At 41.9% G+C, this 21444-nt stretch overlaps 1 protein-coding gene across 3 annotated transcripts in view; it reads right to left on the bottom strand.

The window, feature by feature from the left end:
* The window catches only part of STXBP5 (syntaxin binding protein 5), a 422331-nt gene that overhangs the window by 225324 nt on the left and 175563 nt on the right, over positions 1–21444 (bottom strand). The gene's annotated exons all lie outside the window — the stretch shown is intronic.

The following is a 21444-nucleotide window of genomic DNA, read 5'->3' as shown; positions in this document are numbered from 1 at the left end:
TGCCCTTAATGCAAATATCCAGTATAGCCCTACTGGAAAAGTAACATTGTCTGTGCCTTTAGAGGACAAACAAATGATATCACTCTCAATACCCACTGATCACACACAAAAAAAACCCAAATGCTTCAAAATAATTTAAACCATCTCAGTCCGAAAATATTTTGAATGCTGGCAGTTTATGAAACATTTTTATGCTTTATGGTTTAGCTTTTTCAATGTTCTACTATCTGTAACAATTCTCAAATTTAGACATCAAAAAACGTCTTAAATACTGAAATGACCCATTGAACTCAATTCAACAGATTAGATATTCGGGGGGGGGGGGAGAAAAGAAAAAGTAAAAAAAAAATTGCAGAAGAAAGCAGATGCATTTCCTGGACAGAAACCAGGGAAGCTTTGAAATATCTGTGTTAAAAGTCAGATCAGTGGAACAAAATGACATACCTAGCAATTACTTCAAAAGAAAAGAGGGGAAAAAACGTACATTGCCTATTATAAAGGTGTCACAAATAGTGATGTTAACACCAAACAACTACTTTTATCCAAGGTTGTATCGCAAGGACAGAGAAGAGATGCCTTAAAGTAATTATTCATGTTTTCCGATTCATTGTCTAAACTTGGATATCACAAAGGCTGATGTTATGTTAAAAGCTTGCAGTATTAAGGTTCTTTGATTGAATAAAAAGCCTTTAACAGTTTTTAACTACAAAATAAAAAGTTTGCAGATATAATTTGTCACAGAATAAGAGATGCCATCAGGAGAATGTGGCACACCAACATGGGTGCTTTGCCTATTCAATGCCATGCATCTGTTAAGTCTAACAATATTAATGTTATGTGGACTTATGCACAGTTTATTATCAAACTGTCAGATCAAAAAAAATGAAAATATCAGATGTAGAAATCCACACCAAGATATTTACTAAATTCATAGAATTGAACATCTCCATATTTGCTCTGTGTCTGTGTCTTTGCACATGTCTGTCACCATAGATAGAACACAGATTGTAGAGACGTAACTGGATTGTGATATTTATTGCTATATTTTTTTTTTACATACATGTAAAAGAAAAGATAGCACTAGAGGAGGGCTTGGTTTGCTGAAGAGAAGATTGGAAACCATCTTTCAGAACGGTCTTGGGCTAAAACTGGATCAAGTGTAATTTGCCAGCTGCATCAAAATAAATAGATTCTAACTCATTCGAGCTATCCACTCCATCCCTTGTTTCCTTGATTCACATTACCTACATAATTCAAGGTCTGTGATCTTGCTGTATCCAGTTCTGTTGTGGATAATCTGCCTCGAGTGTCTCACCTCAGCCATGGCTTCCTCGGCACTGTTCACCTCTCCACCTCCTGCAACATCATTGAAAAGAAATGGCCTACTTTGTGATGGTTCAATTAAATGCTCTTCATAGAAGAGCATTAAAGCACTGTCAGTAAGACCGCCACTAGACGTGGATTTAAAAAATAAATAAAAACTCCATTGTTTTATGTTGCAGGGTTAAAAGGACAGGACTACGACACCCAGACCACTTTATTGAGATGAAGTTGTCTAGGTAATTTTAGTGTCCCTTTAACAATCCAGTTCAGGTAAAACTCTTTTATGAATGTAATCTATATTCCCCATTACCAGCTATAAACAAATGTGACTTCCCCCAGGACAGGATTTCAGCCATTTACCAGTGTCAAAGAATTTGATGATACCTTCTCTTTTAGAATTGTCATTTAGTTTCCTTTGACTCCTTAAATTGGGCACTATAGCCACCAAAAGAACTTTAGCTTAACGAAGCAGTTTTTGTATGTAGATCATGCCCCTGCACTGCGCACTGCTTAATTCTCTGCCATTTAGGAGTTGAATCACTTTGTTTATACAGCCCTAGGCACATCTCCCTGCATGTGACTTGCACAGCTTTCTTAAACACGTCCTGTAAAGAGACATCTAATGTTTAAACTTCCTTTATTGCACAGTCTGTATAATTAAGAATTTCTTAATAGCTTGGAAGACCCTGCAGAAGCCTCCTGTGCATGATTAAAGTTAAATTAACAGTGCAAGAGTGCAACACTTCTGGTGGCCCTACATCAAAAAAGACAATCAATTACGTAAACTCCTGTGTGACATGTGCAAGATCCAAATCTATGACAACAAAAACAGCAGGTCTATTGCAACTACTGCCTATACCCTCTAGACCCTGAAGTCATGTTACTATTGACTTTATTGTAGAACTGCCTGACTCCAATGGATACAACACAATAATGGTGACTAAAGATCGACTGACATTTTATCCCCGTCAAAGTACTTCCTTTAGTCAAAAAGACCGCTATACTCTTCCATGATCATATCTTCCATCTGCAAATCTATCCTCTCGGACAGAGGTACCCAGTTCACGTCCCATTTTTGGAAGGCCTTCTGTCTGTCGCTTGGCATCTCTGTGGATCGCTCTACTGCATTCCATCCACATACTAATGGGCAGACTGAGAGAACGAACCAAACATTGGAAACTTGTCTTTGTTGTTACACCACTCACTTACAGTCTAATTGGAAAAACCTTCTCGCCACCACAGAATTTGCCTACAATTACAGAATACATGATTCAACCCACTCCTCAACGTTCCTCCTGAACTATGGTTTCCAAACAACTTATTTCCCGGGTTTGCCTAATTACACCACTGTTCCTGATGCCTCTGCTCAACTCGACCTGTTAGCATAAGGATCTCTCAGTGCCAAAAAAACGCTTCAAGAGAGTCAATGTCTCTATAAATACCCTTGCTATCAGGTCAACCAACTGGTCTGGCTGTCCACTCCCCTGTTCATTCAAGAAACTTGGTCCAAAATACATAGGTCCTTTTTGTATGAAGTAGCTGATATCTCCTGTTGTCCTGCCATCTCATCATTTTCACCCATCATTTCATGTGTCTCTTCTCAAACATTTTAAAAACAATAAGTTTCCGGATAGGATTCTTCCTCCTCCTGCTCTTGTGTCTGGCGAACCTGAATATGAAGTCCATATCCTTGATTCCCCTTTCCGTTGGGGTTTTCTTGAATACTTTATCCACTGGAAGGGTTCTGGTCCCAAAGACAGATCCTGGGAACCAGTGGGGAACATCAGTGCTCCCAGTCTTCTTCGGAGATACCATATACGACCAGCTCCTGGAAGTCTCCGGAGGCGACTAATTGGACGGGGAGTACTGTCAGGCCCCTGCTCCACTGCACTCTTACTTCACGCTCCCACGCCGCGTCTCCCGCTGGCTTGGAGCACATCCTCCTGCTCAAAAACGCCGACCCTGTCACCTTCGCCAAATAACCGCAGTGATATGGAGACAAGCGGTGCTGCATCCCACAAGCCACACCACGGATCAGGAGCCAGTATGCCAGACGGAACAGGAGGGTCCTATGGCACATGCATACCAAAACAACTCTTTATTAAAGGGACAGAAGGCGGAACTGACCGTTTTATATTCCCCCTCCCTTCTTCTTACTTTTAGTCAGAGAGGGGGGATACTGAAAGCACTGATGGTGTCTGGTGCCTCTAGACCTACATCTCCACCTGGTGCTGGCATAGGTCCCTTATCTCGCAAGCTCTGGCACTATACTTTGTTGGAGCATTGCTGTGGTAACCCAGGGCAATGCTCCAAATGCAGAGTTCATGTGAGGAATACTTTGCACATGGATAAGGTGCAGATTTCAGCCTCCCTGGTCCTCTCTTATCCGGCTGATAGAGAGAGAGAGAGTCTGGGCCTGGGTGGCAGTGATCTAACAGTGAATCATTTTGGCAAAGAGTTGCCTCTATTTTCTCAAGTTTTTCAAAAGATTACTTCACCCAAACTGTGTGTGCTTCTAGCCTCTCATTTGTATGATAATCTTACAAAGAGAGAAAATAGTTTGGCTTGCTTAACGGCTTTATGTGTTTAGAGTGTAGCCTATTTATTTTACAAAAAATGCAGATTTCAATAGGACAATGGCACATTTATAAATTAACCATGTTACACCACTGATTATCAGATATCCAGTCCGGTTACGTCATGTTTAGTTAGCTCAGTGGAGCCAAGAGGCAGGCAATTAATGAGAGCACTTGCCTTCTCATTGAGCTGCACTGGGAAAAAATACTGTTCATTTTCATAATTTGTTATGCTTCTGTTACCTCTGTTCATTACTTAAAAACCATGAATAAAATCATTTTTTTACCCAGATTTATACTAGCTCTAGCATTGAAACCTGTCAAATTGCAAACACAATTTGGTTACAGCACAATGCTACCATAGAGTCCATATATCTGTGAAAGTTCAAGATTCCTTTCTGGTTCATCACCAGAAATATTATACCTGAAGGTGAGGGGGCAACTAAAAACTTAGTGGTTTTGCAATACCAATACATAGAAGCAATCACTGAAAAGATTTAAAATGATCAAGCATCCAACTTTAGAAACTATTGGACCACTTGGGATGGGATGATCCATAAAAATAAAATAAAAAAAAGACCACCACATAATTTATTCAATGGTAGAATTTCCACAAAATGTGGTGGTTCACCTTTAAAAGGATAATCTGGACCCCTAAAGTATGTTAGCATGCTGAAATGCTTTGCGACTGAAGAGCGTGTCCTCTTTTCTTTGACTTTACAATCGGTGCAGATTTCATTCGAAATGTGCACTATTCTAAATTGACCTTGTTACACTCCAATGACTTTCAAGCAGACAACAAATCCTGTTACTTTCTGGTTTGTTTAGTTCAAGAGGCAGGGAATAGCCCACAGCACCTGCCTTGTAAAGACTTCTCATTCAGCTGCATTGGAAAGTCTGTGATTGGACAGCCACAAAGTCTGCGCTGGGGGAAAAAAAGGAATGGCTTGCAAAAGATGCAGACAGGAGATCTGAAGTTTTTACCAGCTGTTTTTAAATATACCATCAATGGGAAAAAATGTATAATTAAACATATGTTTTCATTTGGGGTAGATCTACTAGACCATGTTATTTATATTTGGGCAGAGGAGGGTATCTAATTTAGAGCAGGGTAATTTTCTTTTTGCGTATGTCCATGTATACAAGAGTAAATGATTAGCATGGATTAATGGGATATGCTCTTCGCCACCTTATGGAGCTATAGGAACACCAATAGTTACTAAAACACATTCAGCAGAAACTGCAAATCACATGACTGTAAAAACAAAGTATGTGGACAACATGGCAGCAAGTTATAGTTCAAGTAAATTTGAACACTACAAGATTTAGTAATTAGAAAATCATTTAGGAATGGTTTTGACTATTCAACGAAAGAACTGAAAATTGAATCAAATTACAGGAAGAACGTCTTGAGAAAAAACAAAACAGATGAATAGTAAGTGTTAAGCTGCAGATACTTAAGTGAAATGGATAGGGGTAAAATAATTGTTTTAGCATAAGTTTTGAGAATAAAAGCACCTTATTGCATGGATGGTTCTATACTTAGCATGATACAAATTATATCTATAGAACGAACATTAATAAAAGCCTCCCATCGAGGCATGGGATTCCCAAACCTAAAAACATATCACCAAGCGGCCCTACTCACCAATATCATCAGCACACACTCGACCCCCACCTTCACCCTCTCTGACAGACCTAGCAGCACTACACGTCAAACCGCCCAATGTCTCTTTCAACGCCCAAACCAAAGCTGACCCGACAGAACCGAATACATAATCTCCCTACTATGTTACAGCCTCCAACTGAATCCGGAGTCACATACCTGTGTGTATGGGTATGATTTGCAAGGGATACCTTGATGTACAATCCTTTAGTGTGTCCCCCCCCCCTCTTTTGCCTTCTGTACCCCATACTATTTGAAAATAATAAAGAACAAGTTAGAAAAAAATAAAAACAAAAATAAAAGCCTCCCATCAAATTGTTAATGCAAGCACCTTTTTTTACATTTTCTATGCGTTTTAGAGAACTGCTGTTCTAAATGTAAGAAAAGGTTTCTTGTTCAAAGGACTGGAATAATTTGTAATTAGTACAATCAATGTAACCAAAGGCTGGAGTCTATTATTCACACATTCCATATTCATGGAGGGATATATACAAATGTTAGACTATAGTTATTGGAACCATAATTAATTATATCACCATGTAATAATCAACTAGACACAAAATATTTTACAACTACGCAGAAACACAGCACCAATTGATGGCCTGCTGGCAATGGAATTTAATTCATCAAATACATAAATTCGTTATTATAAGACTCTTTGACAAGTATATCTGTAGTCCTGCCTACTAATCTTTACACAAAGATGTAACTTAGGAAAACCAATTTACACTAAGAAGACTAGAAGGCCTATTACTTAAACTGAGATCTTGAGAATGGAAAACGTTATTGCAAAATGTAAAGGCACCAAGATGCATGTATAATGGAGTTGGAGATTTTTTTTTCTAAATTCGCTATTTTGGCCTATATAAAATTTGATGAATCACTTTGAGGAGCAAGGAGCACTCTTAACATTTTCTATGACAGTGTTTTTTAAATACATTTAATAAATACATTTAAGAAGTAAATGCACGTGTACTATACTAAAATATGTGTATACATTATAAACAAGCTTCACAGTAACATAAGCTTATTATACATGCATATGTATATAAACACCTGAGTGTGCCTGTCTATCAGTGAATTTGTGTGTGAATATATATTATATATATATATATATATATATATATATATACACACACACACATACATACATATATATATATATTTCTAATAATTGTGTTCGTGTTTATAAAAACACACAAAATTGAAAAATTATACTCACATATATGCAGACACAAACTCACTGACCCACACTCTCTGACATACACATCCATACACACACACACACACACCGACCCATACAAACTGCACATAAAGTAAAGTTCAGAGCATTCACAATTCAGAACCCAAAGATTAAAGGGACACTATAGTCACCTGAACAACTTCAGCTTAATGAGGTTGTTCAGGTGAGAACTATAGCTCCCTGCAGCCTCTCTCATGTAAACACTGTATTTTCTGAGAAAATACAGTGTTTACATTGAAAGCTAGGAACACCTCCAGTTGCAGTCACTCAGAATACGACCAGAGGGACTTCCGATTTGATTGAGGCATACAAATCTTTAATCCACTTAGATCTGCTGTCAGCAGAGTACAGGGCAGCATGCAGACACCCCCACTGCATGCAGACACTGAACTTTCCTCATAGAGATTCATTGATTCAATTCATCTCTATGAGGAGATGCTGATTGGCCAGGGCTGTGTTTGAATCATGCTGGCTTTGCCCTGATCTGCCTCCTTGTCAGTCTCAGCCAATCTTATGGGGAAGCACTGTGATTGGATCAGGCTACCACTTCTGATTATGTCAGCAAACAGGTTTTGACTACTGAATATCCTGAGTCAAACAGCATGCAGAGCTACAGCTTCAGGCTTGAATCAAAGTAAGATTTTGCTATTTTAGGGAGGCATGAGGGGCCCAGTGGGGGCTAGATGGTGGTTTTAACACTATAGGATCAGGAGTACATATTTGTTTCTGCCCCTATAGTGATCCTTTAAAGCCAACACATATCTTCCAAATCAACTAAACAGTCCAATCAAAACACAAATAAGGAGAGGCAAGAACGTATGGTATTAATGTGTGTAATTAATATCCTGTGGGAGATAACACCTTGGCAAGTTGGGTGCCAACACTCTAAAAAGTCCATAGTTACCAGACCTATTATAAGGAGTTCTCTATCTATCCCATGAACAAGAACAGACAGCAAAGTGAGAAAAGGAAGTGAATTTATTATTATGCCTCTTTGTGGAAATTTGTATGTATTGCAAGCTTTTGAATTCTATTTGCCCTTATTCCACCAATAACTATTCTAGATGCTCAAATCACATTGGATCTCAACCTAAAAACATTCCTTGTATTATGCTGCCTTTACATTATCATTTATGTAATTACCAAACGGAGATTCAGATTGCTTTTTCTACAAATACATTCACGTCGACATCGGGGACAACTGAGACAGGATTTATAACAACGTTATCATGTATTCTTCTCTATTGGTACATATTGAGGTGTGGAATTCATTATCTGAATGTCAAAAGCTATTTTGTTTGTGGTTTTAGAATGCAGTTCAAAATTCACATTTATTAACCACAAGAAAAAAATATATATACATTTATAATTATCTTGTTTTGTAACAAGATTCCTTATGTTGCAACCATAAGGCACTGTCACTATGAAATGAAGGCAAATTCCGGTGGAGAGATTGGACTTGATCTGTGTTGAGTGATACTGGTAGAGGAACATAGAACATATAAAGCATCTATTTAACATCTTTGGATAAGCTTTTCAAGTATGTTAATAAATAGATGTATATATATATATATATATATATATATATATATATATTTATTGCTTATACGTGATATATTTTAATAAAAAAGCTCATCTAAAAATATAAAACCGAGGTCTATGTTAGCGAAGATGGTAAAAAATAAAATTGCCTAGAGAGCCTGTGCCACTTTGATGGTGACAAAAGGTGTAAAGTGTTATTTCCGTGCCAAATTCTGCTTATCTGTACAAATAATACAGAAAAATATACAGCTGAACAGCTGAAGCCCCTTAGTAAAGTGCAAACCATGTGATAAAATTAAAAAACCTCCCTTGAATGGATGCAACTACCCAGAAGATCTCAAATCTTCTAAATGCAAATGTATACAGGGCCGGATTAACATAAGGGCTGATGGAGCTGCAGCTCCAGGCCCAGGCCCATTGAGTAAAAAAAAAAAAAATGAAAAAAAAAAAAAATATTATTATTTTTTTTGTTTTTTAAACACACTACTCTTAGGGTTGTGCACCTGGCTGGTATTTATTTGAGGCTGCCTGGTCGGTGCCGATATTGCAGTAATACTGGCAATACAAATGCGGTTATATTTCTCAGTATAAACAGAGATTACTCTGCAATACCATTACCGGCCAGTAGGGATCCCTGTGTGTGGGGGGGGGGGGACATGGGGACAGAGACACACTTGGGGACACTGGGAGACACGGGGATACAGACACTAGGGACACAATATCCCCAAGTGTCTCAGTGTCCCCATGTCTCCCAGTGTCCCTAGTGTCTCAGTATCCCCATGTCTCCCAGTGTACCTAGTGTCTCAGTGTTCCCATGTCTCCCAGTGTCCCCATGTCTCTCAGTGTTCCCGGGAGACATGGGGACACTGGGTTGACATGGGGCACTGAGACACGGATACATAGTCTCAGTGTCCCCCAGTGTCCCAAAGTCTCACAGTGTCCCCTAGAGACATGGGGACACAGACACTAGGTGACAGGGAGGCACTGGGAGCAATCCATCTATACAGCAGAGTCAAACTAAGTAGTTTTTTGGTGATTTCACAGAATTTTCTCTATCACTCCTACCTTGTGAGTTACATCATGTGATGTTGCACATAAATAATTAGTTATTCAAATTAGTAAGGCCTGTATTTTTTTCCAAGAAAGGTGGCAACCCCAACTACTGTTCACATACTCTTGCTTAAGTATGGAAACTTAAGAGGGATATATGGAAACAAAACTTGTGTGGACTAGCTGAAATGAAATTAGTTAAGGTAATGCTGACTTTGGTCTCTCTAACACTGTGGCATGTTCCCTTTCTTCTTCACTCACTACATCCATCGTTTCTATGTCTCAGACTGTATACCAGGAGCTTCTGTATGTAAGAAGGTAAGGAGATAAGTGGACATGTGAGTGCTAGGGGACAGCCCTTAGAAAGCATGGGGCGAGCGCATCATTAGACGCATTTATGCCAGGTTCAGGATGCTGCGGGCCAGCATGCATGAATGACAGACTAGCCTTCAAATTATTTGGGCAGACACGCCTCCTTTTTGGGCATGTTCGGCCATATCGGAAGTTCTGGTTACATGATCTGCGTCAGTGGCCCACCCTTTTACACCGCCCATGTGTACAATATTGCATTATGTTGTATTTTTCTTCTCCTTAGTGGAACTACCCTCATATACTATATATCTGTACAAATATTTTAAATGAGTAAGATGGTGAAATATCCTCATTATCATGTCTCAAGTAGAGGGGGTGCTATATTTTTGTTAAATTAGTTTTTGTGAGGAGCCGGAAGGAGTCAAAGCGGGCTAGCTGCCTGCGTGCTCCTGGAGACAATAGTTTCTGGCACCATAGTTTCTGGCACCGGTGGCACATACTAATAGAGTCCCTGATAGGCTTTGCCATGTACCCAGTGACGACCGATCCTTGTTTACCCAGTGTGCCGCCTATGCAGGGGATAAAAGGGGAGATGGACCCGAAGAGATTTGTGAGGGGCTGTACAGGAGAGTGAGAGCGTGAGACTGAGGGCATGAGGTGCCTGATAACTGTAGGTAGTGGAGTTTCAGTGAGATTTTTATATCGGAATTTGTAATAACACAAAACTTTGTTTTGATCCAATTATTTTTTTTGACTCCACATCATAAAAAAATAATAAAAAATAAACTAGTTTTTGGAACTGCATCATTAGTGTCCTAGCACCACAACACGCTGTAGTGATTATGGTGCCTGAAGTGTCCATTAAATGTTTAGAACCAAATCGTGAACATTAGGATTATTTTTCTTCTTGCAACAAAACAGGCATTAGGAAAATTTGAACTTTGTAGATTACTTTTTATGCCAACCTGATTAATGGATTATTTATGTATGCACACTATATTTAGTCTGTCGCTCAGCTTTTTGTCTCGCATCAAAGCATTTTAAAAGCCGAATCAATCTAAAATTCCACTTTACATGGTTGCAAATGTCCTTTACTGTACCAGTGCAATGGTGCAGAGTTTTTCATAGAGTGTTATTTTATCTGCACACCTGGGAAAACCAGTAACAATGGATTTGGCTGTCGTTCCATTTTTAATAACTTGGGCTGGCACAATCTGTCAAATGTTCAATGCTCAGAAAAACCACAAAGAGCACATTCCTATTCTGTACTTGAAGCTGAAACATTTTGGAATAAACACAATATTTTAGAATGGGAGTCTGTTAATATACTTAAAGAGTCGGTTTATTTGCCTCTGGCGCAACCATTGGGACCTAAGTTGTGTGCAGTGTGGATAATCCATTGGCTGGGTACAGTGTACAACTCTAGATAACCTCCTTCAGATAGCATCATCAGGTTTTACAAAGCTTTTTTCGTTAAATGGGTCTATCATTTGCAAATACGAGGATGACAATCGATGTATTAAAAATGAAAGTAGAACTATAGCCCATTAATTTGTTTAAGACATTATACAGATAATGTATTTTAAAAATACAAAAGAAAAAAAAAAATTGTCCAGGTGACGTTTATAGGATAAGTAGTTTATCCACCAATGGAGGAGGGGGATAAGCTAGTTATCAGTCCATGTTTATCACATAGCGAAAGTGAAGCAATGCGGAAGTGTTATTTCAGCATTATTAATGGGGCCGAGGAGTGGACGGTCAGCACTGGCTAGGTGAAGCCCTAGCCAGACCCTTTTTTATATTAAACGGAGGGTCATTGCCAGGACACATTATGCCACACTGTGCAGTAGTTGTTGTGTTGCTTTGAGTGTCTTTTTAAATTTAATGCAAAGTATGTGCTAGTTCCTGCTGTTTCCTCCTATATGAAAGTATTATGGGTGCACTGTGTTTCCTATAAACTCTGCCCAGGAATCACACAGCCCTAGCATTCCTGCAATCTTGCCTCACCATCAGGAGAAAGACCATATCCACAGCAATATACTCAGTGTTGTGTGGGGTGCATCAATCAGCTTAAAGCCAAACTTTAAAACTCAGTGTTTTAACTGCAAGTAATGTATGTCAGTGGTGTGGATTTGACTGATGTTTCAGTCTTCTTATGATCCTTGTGGTAATTTAAAATAGAGACCCTGCTGTACTCATAAATTATGTATCACCAATCGATATTGGAAATATTAAGAAAACTTTGGGTTCCTTTTGGAATAAACTACAGTTTAAATTGTCCGGTTTTGGGTTTCCATCGGATTTTGGTACTACATTGCTTAATTTGTTTTTCATTAAAGGGAAACTATAGACACCCAGATCTCACAATCTACCAGACAGCTGCTACAGACGCTTCCTGGAGTTTCACAGATATTGAAATGACGCTGGACATCCTCACGCCCTGCATGAAGACATCCAGCATCAATGAAAACAATGCATTTCTATGGGAAAGGCCAACAGCGTGCACAACATATGCCGCACATTCGCATAAGGTCCACTCCATCAGCTGACAGAGGAGACTGAGCAACCCAGGGCCGAGGAACATCGGCGATGGAATTGAGTAAGTGAATAAAGTGTTATTTAACCCTTTACAATGTGGGGCAGAGGAACACGTTCGTATTAGAATGAAATCTTTGTATTTCTTAATACCTACTACTAGATTTATAAAAAAAAATATATATATATATATATATATATCTTTTTTGTAGGTACATGATGGGGAGGCATATAGAAACATAGAATGTGACGGCAGATAAGAACCATTTGGCCCATCTAGTCTGCCCAATTTTCTAAATACTTTCATTAGTCCTTGGCCTTATCTTATACTTAGGATATCCTTATGCCTATCCCACACATGCTTAAACTTCTTTACTGTGTTAACCTCTACCACTTCAGATGGAAGGCTATTCCATACATCCACTACCCTCTCAGTAAAGTAATACTTCCTGATATTATTTTTAAACCTTTGACCCTCTAATTTAAGACTATGTCCTCTTGTTGTGGTAGTTTTTCTTCTTTTAAATATAGTCTCTTCCTTTACTGTGTTGATTTCCTTTATGTATTTAAAGGTTTCTATCATATCCCCCCCGTCTCGTCTTTCCTCCAAGCTCAGGGCCCCACTGGCCCACCGGTGAAACCGGGAAATTTCCTGGTGGGCCGCGGCACCTGGGGCCGGTGTGACAGCCCTTATAATCCTAGGTAATTTCATTTAAATCATTTTCCCCTCGGACTGTGACAGCCTGTGTCAGTCCGAGGGGAGTAAAGAGGGACTAGCTGGGGGCTGGTGCAGCCGCAATTAGGCTGCCGCGACCGGAGGGAGACCTGTCAGTCATCCCTGCACAATTTACCTTAATTTTGTCCGCATGCCCTGCCTTCGCACTCAAGCCCCGCCTCCCGAGCATAAGCCCTACCCCCACACACGTTGCTCGCTGGAAGGAAGAGGCTATAAAATGGAAACTTCACCTACCAGTGCCAGGTAAGTTTTAGCCATGACAGTGATTGCGTGTGTGTGTGCCTGCTAGTGAGTGAGCTTGTCTGTGTGTGTGTGTGTGTGCCTGATAGTGAGCGAGCTTGTCTGTGTGTGTCTGCTAGTGAGTGAGCTTGTCTGTGTGTGTGTGTGTGTGTGCCTGATAGTGAGTGAGCTTGTCTATGTGTGCCTGCTAGTGAGTGAGCTTGTCTGTGTGTGCCTGCTAGTGAGTGAGCTTGTCTGTGTGTGTGTGTGTGTGCGCCTGCTAGTGAGTGAGCTTGTCTGTGTGTGTGTGCCTGCTATTGAGTGAGCTTGTCTGTGTGTGTGTGCTTGCTATTGAGTGAGCTTGTTAGTGTGTGTGTGCCTGCTAGTGAGTGAGCTTGTATGTGCCTGCTAGTGAGTGAGCTTGTGTGTGTGTGTGTAGGGCCGGCGCTACCTGTTAGGCGGACTAGGCAGCCGCCTAGGGCGCCCCTTAGGAAGGGGCGCCGCCAGGAGCGCCGGCCCCCTTCATGCTGCAGCCGCCCGAGCGCTCTGTAGAGAGCCTCAGGCGGCTGCAGCTTTTCCCTGGCTGGTGAGTCCATGAGGGCACAGCATGAGGAGAGGGGCTGACAGGAGGGAAGCGCTCAGCACTCCCTCCTGTCACTCCCTCACTGTAGCGTGGCCGAGCCCTGTATGGTCCACGGGTACAGGGAGCATCTATCTCCTGTACCCGGCCATACTAACAGGAAGTGCAAGTGGTTCGGCCACGCTACAGTGAAGGAGTGGAGGGGGGATAAAGAAATTGACAGGGAGGGGGGGGGGAGAGAAATAAATTGACAGGGAGTGGGGGAGAAATAAATTGACAGGGAGTGGGGAGAGAAAGAAATTGACAGGGAGGGGGGAAAGAAAAATTGACAGGGAGGGGAATTGAGAGTGAGGGGGAGAGAGAGGGACAAGGGGGGAGAGAGGGACAAGGGGGGAGAGAGGGACAAGGGGGGGAGAGAGGGACAAGGGGGGAGAGAGGGACAAGGGGGGGAGAGGAGAGTGACAAGGGAGAGAGAGGGGGGAGAAGAGAGTGACAAGGGAGGGGGGAAGAGATTGACATGCATCACACACACACACAATGCACCCCTTGCACACAGAAAAACACACAATGCATTACACACAGAAACAAGCAATGCAACCCTTACACACAATGCACCCCTTACACACACTCAATGCACCCCTTACAGACACAGACACTGCATCCCGTACATACACAGAAACACACCTTGCAGCCCTTACACATACAAACACAGATTCACACAATGCATTCCTTACACACATATCAGGACATCCCCTACACACTCCAACCCCTGTGAACAAACTCATTGGTGGAACATGAAGGTGGACCCTGGGACCCAGACCTTGAGCTGTGTAAAGGGCCCCAATAAAATGGAGCTGCTTCCCGTTCTCCCAGAACATGGATTTTTTTTTTTCCCAGAGAGCCTGTTCTACACCAGACCAGTGGAGCCAGACTGCAGCCCATCATCATCCTCATCTGGTTGTAAGTAGGCAATCTAGTATATTATTCGTGGCACTAATCTCTAATTTACCTCACATTAAAGAAACACTATAGTCCCCAGAACCACTGCAGCTTAATGTAGTGTTTCTGGTGTCTATAGCCTGTCCCTGCAGGCCGTTTAATGTAAACACGGCGGCACTGCAGCGCTGGCGTTAGTTAACATGGCAGATCATATGGGTGGGGCATTGTGATGTCACATGGGGGGGGGCGGCAAACTTTACTTTTGCCTAGGGCGGCAAAAATCCTTGCACCGGCCCTGTGTGTGCCTGCTAGTGAGTGAGCTTGTCTATGTGTATGTGTGTGTGTGTGTGTGCCTGCTAGTGAGTGAGCTTGTCTGTGTGTGTGTGTGCCTGCTAGTGAGTGAGCTTGTCTGTGTGTGTGTCTGTTGAGATAGCTTGTGTGTGTGTGCCTGCTAGTGAGTGAGCTTGTCTGTGTGTGTGTGTGTGTGTGTGTGTGTGTGCCTGCTAGTGAGTGAGCTTGTCTGTGTGTGTGTGCCTGCTAGTGAGTGAGCTTGTCTGTGTGTGTGTCTGTTGAGATAGCTTGTGTGTGTGTGCGTGTGTGTGTGAGAGAGCTTGTCTGTAGTAAGCTTGTGCGTGTCAGAGCTTGTCTGTAGTAAGCTTGTGCGTGTCAAAATTTGTCTGTACTATGTTTGTGTGTGTATACCAATAAGCTTGTCTGTGCATGTCAGTAAGCCTATTTGTGTGCATCTGTAAGCTTGTGTATTTATCACAATGAGCTTATGTATATCAGTGAGATTGTTTGTCTATGAGGCTGTGTATCAATGAGCTTGCGTATGTATTATGTAAATGTATTGCTCTGAAAGAACCAATATTTTATATTAGAAAAAAAAATATATATATATATATATATATATATATATATTAACCAATAATATGCAAGGGGCTATGTCTTGCCACCTGTAACGAGATTATACCCCAACACGCAGGATCCAGCTAAACAGAAGACAACACAGAGGGAAGATACGTCTACCGGACCTTAGAGTGGCCGGACTCAACGTATATAGGAGAAGTACAGAGTCAGGAACGATCCGAGGTCAAGGGCACAGAGAGACAGCGTAAACTAGGACTAGCCGGGGTCTGGTACACAGTAAACAGCAAGCCGGCAAACAGAACAGATAAGGATAAAGAGTAAACGAAGTCAGAATACAAAGCCAAGGTCAAAACGAAGAAACACAACTGAACACCACAGGTGCTAAAGGGAACTGTAGCAGAAACCACGATAGGGCAAGGAACAAGGGAAAGAGGTAAGTATAAATAGCCAAACCTCTATTATCATTGGTCCCTGTCATATCCACACCCCCAAAAGGTAATTGTATGGGGAGTGTGGCATGACAGGGACCAATGGGAGACCTTTTCTAATTAGGCTCCCACTGTCCCTTTAAGAGCGCGCCCGAGACTCGCGGCGCGCTCTTAGTGTCAGGTGGGACACGTGACCGCTTCTCGCGGACACCGCCCGCCCTCCATCTCCAGCCGTCGGATGAGCCGCGCGCAGCTTGAATAGAGGACCCTGGCCGGCACCCGGAAGGGTAAGTACCGCTACACCACCCCAGATGATTGAGTCATATATATATATATATTATGTATTTATATATTACTCAATCATCTAGGGCGGCAAGACATAGCCGTACATATTACATGTGACAATACACGGCGCAATGACTTATGGGGCTGGCATAGATTTTTTTTTTCCCAGGGCTGCTTTGTATCCCCAGTCTGACCCTGTCCAAGCTATACATGTTAAGTTCCTTTAACCTTTCCTTGTAAGTTTTATCCTGCAATCCATGAACCAGTTTAGTAGCCCTTCTCTAAACTCTCTCTAAAGTATCAATATCCTTCATATATAGAGAGATATATCTCCCGGGCATTCAACACCACATGTTCTCAGTTACAAACAACATTCTCAAAGCAGCCATATACTTGGCTTTTATGGTTTCCACAACCAAAATCTTACCATCACAGCGCAACACGATTCCAAGCTTTGCCTACGGTGTTCTAACCTGTAAAAATACAGGATCACTGCGTATTAACTTACCATCAACTAAGACCAGCCAGAGGGGTCACGAGGTACTTATTCAGTACTACCCCACCAACGACGCATACCGCAGCTGACACAGGAATTAAGGAATGCATTTGTGATATGTCATCGTAATACTCCATGTCTTGTGTTTTCATAATAAACATCTTGTATTACACTATATGGGTATTCCTTTTTGCCCACTTATTTACAGGCCTACCACACACGTCAGTTTCGGCACACCTCTACCGACTTTTTTTTATTATTGTGATAAGTATACTCACTAGCTATTTCATACTATACTGAAATGGCCCCGAACACAAATTGGAAGGCGGGGCTATGTCCCTTTAAAAAGGGACTCCCCCTCCTACCTAACTTACCTACTGGTCCAGACGTACTTTTGGCCCACCCTCCTCTCCCTCTATTCAATACTATTCAAGGTAGGCCCACTTATTTACAGGCCTACCACACACGTCAGTTTCGGCACACCTCTACCGACTTTTTTTTATTATTGTGATAAGTATACTCACTAGCTATTTCATACTATACTGAAATGGCCACGAACACAAATATAGATATAGATATATATAGTGATGGGATGTAGTAGTCTGCACTCACAGTCTCTATTAAAACGCAACATTTATTTATTTCCTCGTGGTTAAAATGTGCACGTTAAAGTGCATTCAGTTATGCCTAAACAAGTAGACTTTAACATGTGCACATTTTAACCAGGAGGAAGTAACAGTTACGTTCTAACCGAGACCATGAGTGCAGACTACTACATTCTTTCACTATTTGTTTTGTAACTACCTGTCACCCAACATTTATATCTTTGAGACTGTGAACTATATATATTGTTTAATATATATTCCAAAATTCAGAGTAGGGCTTGATGAGTCAATTATAATTTTTTAAATTAAGGAACCAATTTCAATTAATGTTTAACATATTGACATTTGTTTGACTAAGTATGGAAAAAGACATCTTTTAAATAAGTTACATTTACCACCTCACAGAGTCTGGCTTTTTTGTTATTCTTTATTTCTGAAAAAAGCTGACAGATGGAGAGACAGACTTCACGCAAAACATGCATCATAACAAGGTTTAACAGAGTATGGTATAAAGCAATCCAACAGTTAACACATCCATTTGGATCAAGTTATGTGTTGCTCGTAGGCAATATAGTTTGCGTCCCATTGTTCTGCGGTCGTCGTCGTCCCCCGATCCCCATTTCACATTGTATCATTGTATGCTTTTTTCTTTTTTTGAAACCATTGTACTCACCGAATAGGTCGTAAGAAGTGGATAATGTAAAATAATTAAATAACTAAGCATGTTGTCAACATCTCTTGTCACAATATCGGAACTCTGCCCAGCCAGTTCTCTATGAGGGCTAGGGTCATATTCAGCAGAATAAGGTCAGGGTGACAGGAGAAAACAAGTGACAAGGTGAGTGATGTTAGTATGCTGTTTGTGGTCCCTAGCACCCAACTATGTGTCCAATAGCGGAGTTTCAAAGGATGCAGTACCCAAGTTACACAAGTGGTACCAATCTCAGAGGCCGGCAATGTAGCAGACAAATGTAGCAGACATTGCTTGGATGTGTGTTTGTCCACTTCCGGAGGGCGTGTCTTGTGTAGATGTCCCCAAAGTAGGTGGCAAAGTTAGAAAGAATGTACGATAAGAGAGAGGAGAGAGGGTTAAAAAGTAGGTCTCTGGCACGGAATGAACATGATGGTAGGCCAAGCCGCCATCATGAGAATGCGCTGCATAGTTTGGGGGGGATCTCCCATGAGTACCCCGTGGGCTAGCTTAGGTGATGAAATCTTCCCATGGATCCCACGTCTTTTAAAAGGCCCTTTCGGTCCCCTTTACTTGTGCAGTCAATTTGTCTATAAGATAATTGTCCTTCAGTTTGAGGATAACCGTGTCCATATGGGGCAACGTGGGCTGTAGCCAGGTCTGGGCTAAAGCTAGTCTGCCTGCAAGTGTGATTTTATAGAGTTGGGCTTGTTCTGCCCTCGTCCAGCCATCTACTGATCTAGAGAGTAAGAACACACAGGGATCTGGATCTAGGGATTGGTGTAGGATTTGAGAAATGAGAGTGCTCACGTTTTTCCAAAACTCTTGCATTTGAGGAGTTTGCCCGTGAGGCCCCAGTACCTAAAAGCAAAAACAAAACGTGTAGTCCTGGAGTCCCCTTGACGCCACCGAAAGGGAGCAGTGGAGATCTGCTAAGAGATGTAGGCCTAACTCCTTACTGTCCTGCTGAATATCATTCCTGAGGGAGGGTGGGCAGAGCTGCCATGGATGGCCCTGGCAGGGGCACCAGCCCCGGAGCGGTGATCCCCAATTCAGCCAGGAAGCATTTAGGATCTGTATTAGGTTGCATTAGAAACAACCTTCCATCTTTAAAGGCGATCAGCTTAAAGGGGTGTCCCCAAGCGTAGCGGACATTGTTGGTGCATAGGATATCTGTGATCTGTTTCCATTCCTTCCTCCGCAGCAGTGTCACAGGAGCGAAGTCTTGGTAAATGGCAAGGTCATGCCCATGGTATTGTATAGGACCTTCCCGGCTCCTCCGCATGACCGCCTCCTTAGTAGTGTAGTGCAGGAAGCGGACTATTATAGAGTATTGTGTGCACAATGTCCACAAGCTGGCCTTCACCAGGCCTCTCAGGCAGGCCACTGATACGCAGGTTGCTCCTGCGGGATCTATTGCCCAAATCCTCCAGCGCTGCCTCTTCTGCTTCATGCTGGGAAGACATAGTCGTGACATGGGTTGCCACTGCGTTATGAGCAGTTACTGTGGACTCTACCTGTTGCTCAAGGACCACAGTCCGCGCCCCCAGGGCCTGGATTTCCATCCTTACCTTGCAGGAGCTATGTTCTCTCTCGCCTGCCAAAGAGGTTTTCACCTCTGCCAGCTTAGTTAATATTTGGAGGGTGTCGGGCATAGGAGTGTGTTGCAGCAGTGCTTCAGAGCTGGTGGGCAATGCTGGAGCGCGTGAGCATGAGCCGCTGCCATCTTGCGCCTCGTGGTGAGCGGCACGGGAGGCCGCAAACAGGTCCATGACCGTGGTTGCTAGTTCCGTGGCCTTCTTGGAGGGCTTCTGAGCTGCTCCCTTATCCATGGTGTTGGATGGAGCAGTAAGAACATGGGTTTGGCTGAAATAAGTGCCAATATTAGCTGTTCGCAATAAGGTTTCGAAGGAGTTCTACTGGGACACGTCCAGCGTGCTCCCCGGTCAGACCACGCCCCCAGAGTCTCGCTCTTTTAATTGAATTGTTCATAGCATAAATGTTTAAGGCTCTAGCGCTCAAATTTTCTGCAAAGATATTCTCGTTGAGCTGCTCAAGTGTCCACAGATTGTTCACGTATATTCGCTCCTTCAGATATCCCCACAGGAAATAATCAGGAGCGTCTAACAAATGTACTTTTCAAAATAAACCTAAGTTTCTATGAAAAATTAAATTGTTTTTTGCGGCTCACATAAACTTAAACCTGGATTATTTGGCCCATGCTAGACTTTGAGTTTGACATGCTTGTCCTACAGCATCCATTTTATTTACTGCATTCTTATAATACACACCCAAAAACCACAAGTAACCCATATCACACAAACTACCACAAGACATTTAGAGATTAACGATCACAAAATTCACACACAAAAAGGCTCCAATGCAGGTTTAACACGTGTGTGTGGGGTTGGTGTCTCAACAAATTGTCCTATACCTTGACTGAACAGGGGGTGGGGGCAGGGTTAATGGGAGTGGTTAACACACTAACAGAACAAAAATCAAATACACTAAGATGAAGTGAATCTTTATAAATGGGTCAGCAGAAAGAGGATTTAAAGAATGGCAGGTCACGTGGTTGCTCACTGAAGTTGTGTCTTTAATGTATTCATACATTAAAGGGACAGGCTTTTTAATGTAAACACTGCCTTTTCAGATAACACATCTAGTGGCAGTCACTCAGACGGCCACTAGAAGTGCTTTCTGAGTCAGTGCTGCACTGGCATTCAGCATCTCCACACTCTGTATGGAAGGGCTGAATGATCCTCAGATGCATTAATTCAATACATCTCTATGAGGAGATGTTGAATGGTGAAGCACAGTGTTTTGCGCAATTGCCTCACAATGCTTTTCTATGGGAAAGCATTGAATTGGCTGAGATCATTAAGTTTGATTATCTTAGCCAATGAGGTGGTGTGGGGCCAGTCATGAGTAGATCCATGTGGCGCTGAAAGAAGGGCAGTAATCTCACTCTTAACTTTGCTGACCTGGGGCAGAGACCTAAATAGCGCTATTAGAACTATAGTGTATAAAAAATTTTGTATAAACCAGGTAGGTTTGGTCCCACATTGATACATAGGGTAACCAGCTGTAGCAGCAGGACAAGCAGCTTCTCTTACAAATATAGATCAGGTTGAAAAGAACATTTAACAAGTATTTATCATTTTCTGGTATTATATCCCAGGTATTTAACTTAAACTCCTACAAGCAATTAGGGAATAACATTGTCTGATCACTAGGATGCAATTCCTTATCACCGTGGCAACCTGGTATTCGTTGAGCGGAAGAAAATAAAAAAGTATGCAGTTTAAGCAAAGTAATTTATAATTATCTTCAGGATACTGGATGAAA

This window comes from Pelobates fuscus, chromosome 2 (assembly GCF_036172605.1).
Source record: "Pelobates fuscus isolate aPelFus1 chromosome 2, aPelFus1.pri, whole genome shotgun sequence".
Classification (NCBI taxonomy): Eukaryota; Metazoa; Chordata; class Amphibia; order Anura; family Pelobatidae; genus Pelobates; species Pelobates fuscus.
Note: the sequence above shows the minus strand (reverse complement) of the source record. Positions and strands in the feature narration are given on the sequence as shown.